Consider the following 12,525-nt stretch of genomic DNA (forward strand, 5'->3'; position numbering starts at 1 on the left):
CTTCTATCTAGCTGAACTACTAATCCGGCTCCTTCCTGTCTGCTCCTGTCCTACTGCTAAGTCATAGTAGTAGCATGACAGTCATACTATTTGATTCCTGTTGCTTTTTCTGGCATTCACATATGAAGATTGCTGGACACTTTTAAAAATGGACTATAAAGTTCACCATAGGGGACCATATCAGATGACATCAGGGATATAAGTTGCTTTGCAAAATTTTAAATACTAGAAAAATGTTATCTGTGATAATATATATGAATCATAAATTGTCATGACTCTCAGGGAGTCATGACAAAAGGTAAATCTTGGGGACAGCTGGGTAGCTCAGTGGATTGAGAGCCAGGCCTAGAGACGGGAGGTCCTAGGTTCAAATCTGACCTCAGACACTTCCTAGCTGTGTGACCCTGGGCAAGTCACTTGACCCCCATTGCCTACCCTTACCATTCTTCTGCCTTGGAGCCAATACATAGTATTGATTCTAAGAGGGAAGGCAAGGGTTTTTAAAAAAAAAAAAAAAAAAAAAAAAAAGGTAAATCTTTTGGGATGTTTTCACTGGGCCAGTGACTAGTACAAGTGGTCATGACTGACAGAGTCAACATTTAAAGGCACAATAAAGTAAAACTCAGATTGTTTAGTCATGGGATAACATAGAACAAAAAGTATCTGAAAAATCAACCTGGTGTGCAACAATCAGAAATAGGATGGCAAAGGGATGGAAGTCCAGTAGAGAAAGAAATATTGTCAGAGGAATAGCCATATATTTGTCTCTTATCTTTCACCTTCTTCCTTTTATTCTGGAAACTGGTCCCACTCTGGATCAGTCCCAGAAGTATAAGTCCAGATCCAGGGAGGGCCAACTAGTCTCTAAAGCCTTTGGACATAAACCAAACCTATCAGGATTATCCTCAACCTAAAGGACAATTAAGAGGTATTTCTAACCTAAGGGCGAGGGTTAGAATTTTTATTTGGTTAATCCTGATTCCAGAATGGACCCCCAAGGACTAATCTAAACAAAACCTGCATTTAATCAGTCTCTAGGGAGTAAGGCAAAAATGTCTCTCCCTGCATTATCTTCTTCCTTGTTATCACACAGAAGACAAGCTTGTTTCTTTCCTGAGCCTTGGAGATCAACTTACACAATGAAAATCATGAGGCTTTACTACTTTTATCTTTACTATAAATATTATTGTTGGTTACAGTACCAACCAGACCTTTTCCAGGCAGCCAGATGGAATCTTTGACATGGTACCTTAATAAAGAAAAAAATTTCCAGGGAGAAAACTTGATTACATATACTGTGCGTAGGAGTGTTTCTTCTTTCTTTAAAAATTTGTTCAAGAGTCTGGGTAAGAAAAATTTGCTAGTTTAAGCAACTCCTGACTGGTGCTAATAATAAAAGTTACACGTAACTATCAAAACACCCCACCCTACCACTCTTGGAAATGCATCATTATTTGTACTTAAAAACAGGTTAAGTTAATGAAAATGTTGTTTCTGACCTTCCTGCTTCCATTCTTAGAAAAACAATGCTATAGCAGGCACAAGTTGACAAGGAGAAATTAAATAATGTAGTGATTTTGCACCTTTGGAAATATACGGTAGATTTTGCTTATAAAGAATTTTTTTTTGCATAAAATCTACCTACTCTTTTAACACATAAAACAAAATTATTAAAATAAAATGCAAAAGGGGGCAGCTGGGTAGCTCAGTGGAATGAGAGTCAGGCCTAGAGACGGGAGGTCCTAGGTTCAAACCCGGCCTCAGCCACTTCCAGCTGTGTGACCCTGGGCAAGTCACTTGACCCTCATTGCCCACCCTTACCACTCTTCCACCTATGAGAAAATACACCGAAGTACAAGGGTTTAAAAAAAAAATAAGATGCAAAAACAATCAAGATATTTTTGTTCCTGTTCTGTTAAAGGTAATGTACATATTTCAACACAACATAAATAATTTAGTTATAATTATTTGTTTATTAATTTTCATTTATTTTGTTTATTAATTTTAACATTTTTGTTAATGTTTGCTAAGTTTAGAATTTTTTAAATTAAAAGGTTTTGCATGGTTTTTAGAGGAAGATTTTTCTATTTTTTATTTACCTCAAATATCGCTCTTTTCCTTGTTCTTATTCCTCTCTCTCCCTCTCTTCTTTTCCTCTCTCTCTCTCTCTCTCTCTCTCTCTCTCTCCCCTTAAAGGGCCTCAAACTGGAGGGAATGTGTATATTTTCACATTAGTCAATTATCCCAATATTCTAGCCCTACCTATGCTTACTGATTACCATGGGTTCCATCTTTTTGAAACCTTATTAGTTTTTTATAATTATATTTCATTTTTAATGTTTGTCTTGCTTTTATCATGCCATTAGGCAGAACTTTCAAAAAAGGATTCAGTCATCCCATGGAAACATTATGTATACATATTTCTAATAAATGGCAAATCTTTCTGTGGAGAATGTACAGGGCACTCAGGTCCAAAGGAGATGTATCAGGAACAAAAGAGATTTTGCAACCTCGAGGGGAAAAAAGAATACATAAACTCAGGCTCTATAGGTTCCTACATCAGAAGAATTCTGGGGCTGAAAAATATGTCATCTTATAACACGGCATGAATTTGAACCACCCCCAAAATAAAAATTCATATCCCAAATATAAGCCAATCCATTTTGTGATCTTTGCTGTAAATCAGCAAAATAATTTCCATAACCAAGAACTGAGGTTCAAACTTTCTTGTTTTTAACCAACTACAAAAAAAAAAAACAAACAAAAACCAAAACCTGAGAAGTCTTGAAAAATGTAATGAGCAGAATCTTCAAGGTATTTTTCACCCCAAGGCTAACAACATTCTGAAGAACAGTTCTCTCCCCCAGCTCATGCTTGCTCATGCATTAATGTCTGAAATTTAGCACATGCAATTAGAAGCCCGAACAGCACTTGTTCAAACATTGCTGATCAAATACGGCTGATCAAACATGGCTGATCTTGTTTGTACTCAACATGTATAAAGATTTTTTAATCCAAAGGAATGAATATTTCTGGTTTCTGTCTTTTAAAGATAAGCTCGCCAGTAAGTTAAATGTGAACGCCAAATAATCTGCTAGCTCTGGAAGTCATTAATATAACAGATAAGAATCCATTATCTTAATGAAGACTTTTTTTAAACTAGGAAAATATTGCTACAAAGAGACCTCCCTGCTTTCAATCAAACAAACGCAATAAAACATAATAGATGCGAACACCAACCAGTTATTGAGCACTAGGGTATAATTTTAAATGGCCAGAAAGATTTATTAGTTTATAAATCTAGCAGTCAAGTTAATAAGCATTTTATTAAGCACTTACCATAATAAGTGCCAGGCACTATGCTGAGTGCTGGGGATAAAAAGCAAGACAAAAATCAGTCCTCGCCATTCCTAACAGGTGTGATAACAAGCGAACAACTGTGCACAAACAAAATACACCAGGATAAATTAGTAATAATGTCAGCATTGATGTGCCATTCAAGTTTGTGAAGGACATTATGAATAATATCTTTTCTCATCCTCTCAACAACCCTAGAAGACAGATGGTATTATTAGCCCCATTTTACAGATGAGAAAACAAAGGCACAAAGAGGTTAGATGACTTGCCTAGGATTCCACAACAAAGTGTACAAGGTCAAGTTTGACTTCAGGATTTCCTCACTCCAAATCCAATGCTCAATCTACTTCACCACCTACCCGTCTATTCAAGTAATCTCAGAGGAAAGGTCATACATAGCATGAACTTCCTACTAAAGGTCTCAGTTTTTAAAAGAACTATTTGAAGGGTATAAATCCAGAATGACTAGCTTTAACTTACTCCAACCATAATATGTCACCAAGACCTAGGGACTAGGGGGCTGGGGGATCAAATAAGATGTAAGTAGGGGGAGGGGGAAGCATTCCAAGTGACATTAAACTGAATGAATGAGGCAGTTTGTGGCTTCCACAAAGTAGAGAGAGATGGGTGGCGGTGGAAGAGTGGAGCTATTTTAGCTTACTGAATATGTCTGGTTCCTAGCAATCAGATACAAAGAATTTCCTGATAAATTCCTTCTTGTTAAAACTTACTCTAATCTGAATCATTAAGATTATGGTATGACTTCAGAAAAGAAAAGCTAGAATGAAAAGTCTTCTCAGTCATCACCCCCGAGACTAGAAAAACCACAATGGCAGCCTATTACATATCTGAATATCCATTTAAAATTTCAGCCACTCAGGAACAACTAAAGTGGTTACAGAATGAGAACTAGCAATTTTAACTTAATTCCCTCATCTATAAAATGAGGGGGTTTAGCTAGATTGAAGATTCCAAACCTGGAGTCAATGAACTCGTGAAAAATATTTTTCTAACTGTGTTTCGGTGAGTTAAAGTGCCTTGTGGAGGGTCACACCACTATTGAGTATCGGAGGCCATACTCGAATTCAAATTCTGGCCTTAATTCACTGCACCACCTAATTCCTGCTCTAATATCCTGATGATTTCAAGGAAATTCAGCCTATCTAAGTCTAGTAGGTTCATTCAGTGGTTTACTATTATTAATAGTTTTTATTAATCACATTTTTTCCAAAGCTAAAGCCTTAGTCTAATGCCTCCCTCTGACCCAAAGGTGATCCTAGCTTCCTGAAGGATAAGCTCTCTCAGGTCCTAGCAACCTGAGTATGAGACTAGTGACGAGTGACTTTATGCTTATCATTTGAGAATTAGTCCATCTAAGCTTGGATAGGCTCATCACTAGTTTGGCTTCAAGGTAATGAATTTTTCAGCCCCAGATATGCTGGCAGACTATCTTCAAAGCTAACTAATAATAGCTAACATTTGTGTTGTTGTTCAGTAGCTTCAGTTGTAGCCGGCGCTTACACACTGTGAGTTGTGCTAGGATGAGATCAATACAAAAATTAACACAAGAGACAACGTTTCTGTTTTTGTTCAGTTGTATCTGACTCTTCAGGACCCCTTTTGGGGTTTTCTTGGCAAAGAACCTGGAATGGTTTGACATTTCCTTCTCCAGCTCATTTTACAGATTAGAAAACTGAGGAAGACGGGGTTAAGTGACTTGCTCAGATTTACACAGCTAGTAAGTGTATCTGAGTCTTCCTGACTCTATGCCAGGAACTCTATATAGCGCATCACTTAGCTGTCCCAATATTTATATAGCACTTTACAAATACTCTTTCACTTAATCTTCATAACAACTCTATAAGGAATGTGCTCTTATTGTCCCCATTTTACAGATGAGGAACCTGAAGCTGAGGATAAGTGATTTGCCAGGGGCCATACAAATGGGAATCAAGGGAGGATTTGAACTTCAAGTCGGTCTTCCTGATTCTAAATCCAATGTTCTTTCCAAGGTAGCATAAAATTGTATGCTATTGAGCATGATTTACACATTCTTAGAACAAAGGGCTCAAAGAAGAAACTCGGTCTCCATGAATCTCTCGAAGTTGGTGACCTGTACAGTTGCCAACACTAACAAAAAGTAGCATGATAATGAGGCACCTGTCTTCCCCAACAATGTCAGGAGGTACACAACATCCTAAGACAACTTATTCTGAGGAACATACAAGTCAATAGCTCTCTACTCAGGCCCTTAATGTAAAGGGTTGGAACAGACTCATGTCAATTAAACCAATACATATAAAGCACCTTCTGTGCACAGAGCACAATCTTAAGACAGTGGAGAAGGATCAAAATTTAGATAAAACATCATTCCTGTGCTCATGTAATTTGCTGTCCAAAGGGAGGGGAAAGGGGCAGTACTGCGTGTGCATTAGAGAGTGTAAAGGGACAAACAAAAGCTGAGAATAAATTATGAACTTGGCTAAGTCACTCAACCTATCTTGGCCTTAATTTCCTCATATATAAAAAGAAGGGGTTCAAAAGATGGCCTTTATTGTCTAATTCTATGGTCCTAACCATGGCAAAAATAATGGATGGTACTATACTTCTGAGGGGCAACTACCCAGGTGGCTTAGTGGATTGAGCATCATGGGGGCAAGAAGAGTCAGACACAAGAAGAGGAAGGAGAGAAACCTAGCAGCTTCCTCCCATGATTGACTGCTGGAATGTGACTGAGTTACGAGTCTGGAAGTAGCCACTACCACAAACCTCTATTGGCACACTGGGTTTCCAATTTGCCAGCATTGCCTTCATATGCCAACTTCCTATCCAACGAGAAGCTGGAGTAGAGATACTGTGACACACACTGGTAAACTCCCCAGTGGCTCCCACCTCATTTTTCTTTTCTTTCTTTCTTTTTTATAAATAAATCCTTACCTTATATTTTAGAAGTGATACCAAATATCAGAATATCAGTTCACATAGCTAGGAAGTGTCTGAGGCCAAATTAGAACCCAGGATCTCCCATTTCCAGGGCCAGTTTTCTACCCACTGAGCCACTTCCCTGCCCTACCCTATTTTTCCAAAAGCAATGAGTGAAAATCAAACAGAACTTGGGAAAATCCAAGACAAAAAAATTCCCTTTTGGAAAAAGAACAGTATAGTATAAGAATCATTCCATCATTAAACATTTGTAAAGCTCCTACTACATGCCAGATTGAGGCTACAAAGGCAGAAATCGGTACCTGCTCTCAAAAATCTCAGTCTACCAAGGGAGACAAGATACAATAATGTACATGATAAATGTGTACAAAAAGAGGTTTATACATACGTGGTGCTGTGTCTGCTAAATATATATGTGTTATATTATAGATGTGTGTGTGAATAGAGATATATAATCTTTAGGGATGGTTAAAGTAAATTATGATGTTTTCTGATACCCGAAAGGGATATGGGTTCTTATTCTTTAATCTCTGAGGAATCTTAACTAAAGTTCATTTCTACCTCTCACACAGAACTTCCAGTTTTATTCACTAATATAAAACAGTAGTTTAAATCATTAATATATTATACCTGAACAAACATCATTGGAAAATCCTACTGGTTCTTCCTTCTTGTTCATCTTATTCTTTGTTTTTTTTTCCCCTTTTTTGCCCTTGGTTAATATGTCCTGAGTTGCAACTGATTTTCTAAACAAAGGGCACTGGAAGTATTTGTTTTGGATAAAGGAACTATTTTAAGAAGAATTACATGGAACTTGAAAATGAATAGGGGGAAGGGGAAGACTGAAGGTAGGGGAGAGGTTGGGCCTAAGAGCAGAATGTAGCCTACGCAATTCAAAACTACACACTTAAGAGATAGAAAAAGTACTGAAAAGGAAACAGTTCTCAATATGCCTGGCTACCATTTTTTTTTTTTTTTTAGTACTAAAGAATTAATTTCCTAGTCCATCACCTCCGTCAACAGATCATTCGGTCTAACCTACTTTCAGAAAAGCAGAAAGAAAGGCACAACTTGCCTACTTGGTCTCATTTTAATATGTCTTCTTTTGTCTAAGCACCTTTAAATCCACCTATTATCCAAAAGGAACTCTTTATATAGGATTTTATTGCATATTCATGCAAAGAAACAGAAGCTTCCCTATGGAAGATTTGAAGACATGGAGTTGGGAAGAAGAAATTGTAGGCTTTATTATAACAAAAGATTATCAATAATTTATATTACATGCAATATTTTATAACAAAATTCTATCGTAAAAACAAAGACAGTCTGATATTCTCTTGTAAGTGCCTTCATAACAGATTTGAATGGTTTTTACAGAAACTTCAAAGGGTTAAGACACTTTCCTATATTATTTGGGAAATAGGGGGTCTCTCTCTGAACTAAGGTCAATTACTGTCTGCATTTCACAGAAGGGGAAACTGAAACACCCTGAAGTTTGTAGGGATAAAGACTGTGACTTCACTACTACAGGGAGCTCTAAATGAGAAAACTTCTTTCACCAATGCACATAAGCACCTTCTCTGCCAAGTCTTAGGAAGTTGTCTACAACCCTAAGAGGATACTCATGCATTGTCAGACAGTAAAAGCTAAACTTGAATCCAGATCCTCATTTTGAGGCCAGCTCTCTATTCACAATGCTTTAGTCAGGTCTTTTAATTCCATAGTTTAATATTCTTTCCACTAGATTATGCTACTTCCCAGAAAGAAGGCTAACTCACAATAAAACAGTAACTTGGAAAAATAAGACCCTACCTTTTTTAGTGAAGAAAACTAAAGTTCTATTATTATTTCTTATGCAATTATACACAAGCCTTTTTTTTAATGATCAATATTAGGTGCAAGAACAATTAACATAAAATTAACTACAATGAGCACAAAAACCACCACTATTCAAAGGTCTGTTTTTGTTGGGGTTTTTTAATAACCCTTACCTCCCCTCTTAGAATCAACACTGGGTATTGGTTCCAAGGCAGAAGAGTGGGATGGGCTAGGCAATGGGGGTTAAGTGACTTGCCCAGGGTCACACAGCTAGGAAGTGTCTGAGGCCAGATTTGAACCCAGGACCTGGGTTCAAATCTCTGGGCCTGACTCAATCCACTGAGCCACCCAGCTGCTCCCAACGATCTGGTTTTTAAAAGATCAGAAAAGCAATTTGGATATAGGAAAAATTCCCACAACATGGAAATTTTGAAATTATGCCACAGTTTTTGTGGGTGATGTGGATAATGTTGAAAAATGAAACCAGTTCCATTTCACTGACATTGTAGTCTTGCCCAATCAACACACAGATATCTGACAGTCTTTTTTTTTTTTTTTTTTTTTTGCCACTGTGTTTTTTTTCTCAGGGAAGTTTTCAGACATTAGTGGTAACCAAGAACAGATACCCAAAACATGATGCAAAAGAGATACTGCTAGGGGCAGCTTGGGTAGCTCAGTGGATTGAGAGCCAGGCCTAGAGACGGGAGGTCCTAAGTTCAAATCCGGCCTCAGACACTTCCCAGCTATGTGACCCTGGGCAAATCACTTGACCCCCATTGCCTACCCTTACCACTCTTCCACCTATAAGTCAATACACAGAAGTTAAGGGTTTAAAAAAAAATTTTTTAAAAAAATGAGATACTGCCTTTGCTCAAGAAGTTAGCAAAGTTAGAACTGCAAATTTCAATGTTAAAAAAAAGAACCTCCTCTTTTTTAGATAAATAAAAAATAAATAAAATGATTACAAAAGTCAGTTCTTAGAAAGGATATTATGTACACCATTTTGGGGAACTTTAAGTGCATTGTCACTTCCTCATAACTTTATCACAATCCCAAAGAAATTGAATAACATAAAACACTCACATTATTATGACAATGAATATTTTATAAAAATGAACACATTGTGAACATGTCTGTGCTCACAAAGCAGCCAACTATGGTATACACTGAACTTAGTAAATAGAAAAAGTAGAAAGCTGCTCATTTCCAAGAAACTATAAGGCAAAAAATTGGCCCGTTAGCACAGGAGTTTTTAAACTTAGGTCTATAAACTTGTTATTTTTAGTATTTTGAGAACTACACTTCAATATAATTGTTTTTTTGGTAAATCTATATATTTTATTATATAAATTTTAAAACATTATTCCAAGGAGTTCATAGGTTTTACCAGACTGCCAAAAGGGTCCATGACACAAAAAGAGTTAAGAATCCTGCTCTATCAACACCATTCCAAAGTACCTGCTAAATTAAATGCACTATCACAGCCTTTCCTCTCTCTTTTTTTATTTTTAAACCCTTACCTTCCATCTTAGAATCAATACTGTGTGCTGGTTCCAAGATAGAAGAGCAGAAAGTGCTGGGCAGTGGGTGTTAAGTGACTTGTCCAGGGTTACACAGCTAGGAAGTGTCTTGAGGCCACATTTGAACCCAGGATCTCCCATCCCTAGACCTGACTCTCAAACCCCTAAGCATACCCAACTGCCCCAAAACCTCTTCTCTTAAGCAAAAATTGACAAGGCAAGACCAAGAACCAGTTAGTTACTTTTTAAGATTAGGATGCACCCAAGAATAGAAGGAAAGAGGCCTCTTTTAATATATATAGTTAGGCAGTAGGCAACCTTGAGTCCTTATTGAGATACCTCCACAAAACTGATGCTTTCCCATAGACTTCACTGAATGTTGGAATTTTAAGGAAACTTCACAGATCATTTGGTCCCACTTTTCCTTTCTGAACTGGACACAGAACAGACCCCAAAAAGGGGAAGTAACAATACCAAGGTCACAGAACAAGCTATGGTCTCTATGCAAATGATTCCTAGAAACAAAGACTACCACCATCAAATGGGAACTGGATTTCCCTCAAGTTCACTGCAGAAGAAGGAAAAGGAAAGGGAAAGGGAAGGGAATAGGCATTTTTACAGCCAGGCATTGTGCTACCTACCTTTTCCCCAAAAAATATTATTTTAGACTCACAACAACCCTGTGAGATAGATGCTGTTGTTATCCCCATTTTACAGTTGAGGAAATTGAGGCAAAGAAAGTTTAAATGACTAACCTAAGGTCACACAGATACTAAGTGTCTGAGGTCACATTTGAACTCAAGTCTCCCTGACTGCTGGCCAGGGCCCTATTCACTACTATCCACACAACAACCAGCTGATAAGAGCTCTCTTCCTTTTTTACCTACAAAGATCAAAGATGGTCCTGGACCTGAGACACTAAACTTTAGTGTTTAGTGTTTAATGACTAAAGAGAGCTTCTTTTTCTCCTAGGATCAGAGATGTAGAGCTTGAACAGTCCTCTGGAGCCATCTAATCCAACCCTCCCCTTGCCCCGTTTTACAGATGAGGAAACTGAGACCCAAAGAAGTTAAGGGACAAAGCACATAAGAGGAGCCCTATAATCCCACATCCAGTGCTCTTTCTAGGCAACTAGTGGATCGTGCTAGACCTGGAATCAGGACCACTAGAGTTTAAAACCTGGCCCTAGACACTTTTTTTCTAGTTGTGTGACTCTAGGAAAGTCACTTAACTGGTCTCTGCCTCAGTTTCCTCGTCTCTAAAATGAGAACAAAAATAGCACCTACATGCCTAGCTTACTTTGAAGATAAAATTAAATAACATTTGTGAAGTGGTCTGCAAACCTTAAAAGTTCTCTACAAATGGTAGCTATTATTTCCACCTCTTCTGCAATTCAAAGTTAAACGAATTGCGTGGTAGGCAAAAATTGGTTGATCATCTTCTGGACCATTATAGGAAGATAGTGAGGAAACTAGAGTCCGTTTTGACAGCAACAATACTAATTAATCAAGACTCAAGACAAGGGGGATCTGAGCTTTCATGCGGTGGGTGGTGGGAAATGTTCTTTCTAAAGAACCGTCCCCAAAAGGAAAACCCTCGGAGCCACGGCGAGGCTTCGCAGAAACTCAGTACCCTTCCGAGTTACCAGCGCTAGTTAGGACTGCACGGGTGGGCTCACGATAGTAGAGGGAGACAAGAAGGGGAAATGTGTACTTGCGCCCCACGCCAGGCCAGCTGGCCGCTTTCTGGGAGGATGCTGGATGCAAGAGTGGACCAGGCTGGTCGCACGTGCAGGAGGAGGGGCCGGAACTCCGGCAAGAGCCCCCAGTCCCACACACTCCTTTCTCCCCCGCAGACACAGACAAGCTTACTCACTCCGCAGGAACTTTCTAAGCGGCCTCAACGTCGGGGAATTCAAAAAGAAAGACGCCGAAGGAGACTGCGCCCAGATCGAGAAAAAGGGAGAGAAAAAAGAGGCGCACAGAGAACGGAGGAGGGACGCTCCCGAGTGCTCCTTCCTCCGACAGAAATTGGGTGCATAAAACGCTGCATCCCTCTTTGGTTCAAGGTCCCCACTCCCAGAACATCTTCTCTCTCCAATCCGCCCCCGCCCCCTCCAAGGTCAAGGGCTTCCAGTCACAGGGAAACCGAGAGCAGGAGCACTTTCCCCATCCTCCCAGGGGCTCAAACCTCAACATCCGCCCCCAGGGCGTCTCAGTTTACCTCAGGTGTCCCCTGCCCTCTCCACTCCCGGGCGCTCTTTCTCCTCGATCAGCCCTCCAGGGGCAACTGCAGCATGTCTGCTCTCCAGGGGCTGGGGCTCAGAGCTGGAGCAGAGGCCACAACGGAGCCATGGACAAGAGAAGCGGGGGGCGATGAGCCCTGGCACCAGGCGGGGGAAGCGCAGTCCAGTCTCAGGGCCAGCCCGTAGCGCAGCCCGCTGCTTCTCCACTCCAAGCCGCTCTTTGTGTGGGTGTGCTAGTGAGTCGTTCCCCGGCTTCCAACTCCTCCAGGCAGCCTGGCGCCGCCCCCGCTCCCGCCTCCTCCTCCTCCTCCTCCTCCTCCTTTTCTCCCCTCCTCCCTTTAGCCTGGCTGGGGCAAGAGAGAGGAGATGGGGGAGGACAAAGACACAAACCCGTCCTTCCCTCTAGGAATAGCAGCTCCCATATTGGGCAACCTTCCCCTACCCACACACCCAAGCTCGGATCCTTCTTTTTCCCGTTTTTTTCCCCAGCTCCTAGTTCTCTGAAAACTTAGAAGTAGCTGAGGGCCAGTGGAGTAGAGAGGAAGCGTAGGAAGCAGGGGTTCGAGTAGTGAGTCCCCTCTGGGCCTCTTCGTTGGAAAGCTCTGGCCTCAATCTACCCAACCGTACACTAATGGCCTGAAA

General features: G+C 40.0%; 1 protein-coding gene across 1 annotated transcript in view; it reads right to left on the minus strand.

Moving 5' to 3' along the window:
• The window catches only part of NINL (ninein like), a 176,728-nt gene extending 164,623 nt beyond the window's left edge, over positions 1-12,105 (minus strand). The window contains exon 1 of the mRNA XM_044663444.1: positions 11,862-12,105. The gene's annotated coding sequence lies outside the window, so the exon portion shown is untranslated. The remainder of the gene's footprint in view (positions 1-11,861) is intronic.
• Positions 12,106-12,525: the final 420 nt, after the last annotated feature.

This window comes from Gracilinanus agilis, chromosome 2 (genome assembly GCF_016433145.1).
Source record: "Gracilinanus agilis isolate LMUSP501 chromosome 2, AgileGrace, whole genome shotgun sequence".
NCBI classification, from domain to species: Eukaryota; Metazoa; Chordata; class Mammalia; order Didelphimorphia; family Didelphidae; genus Gracilinanus; species Gracilinanus agilis.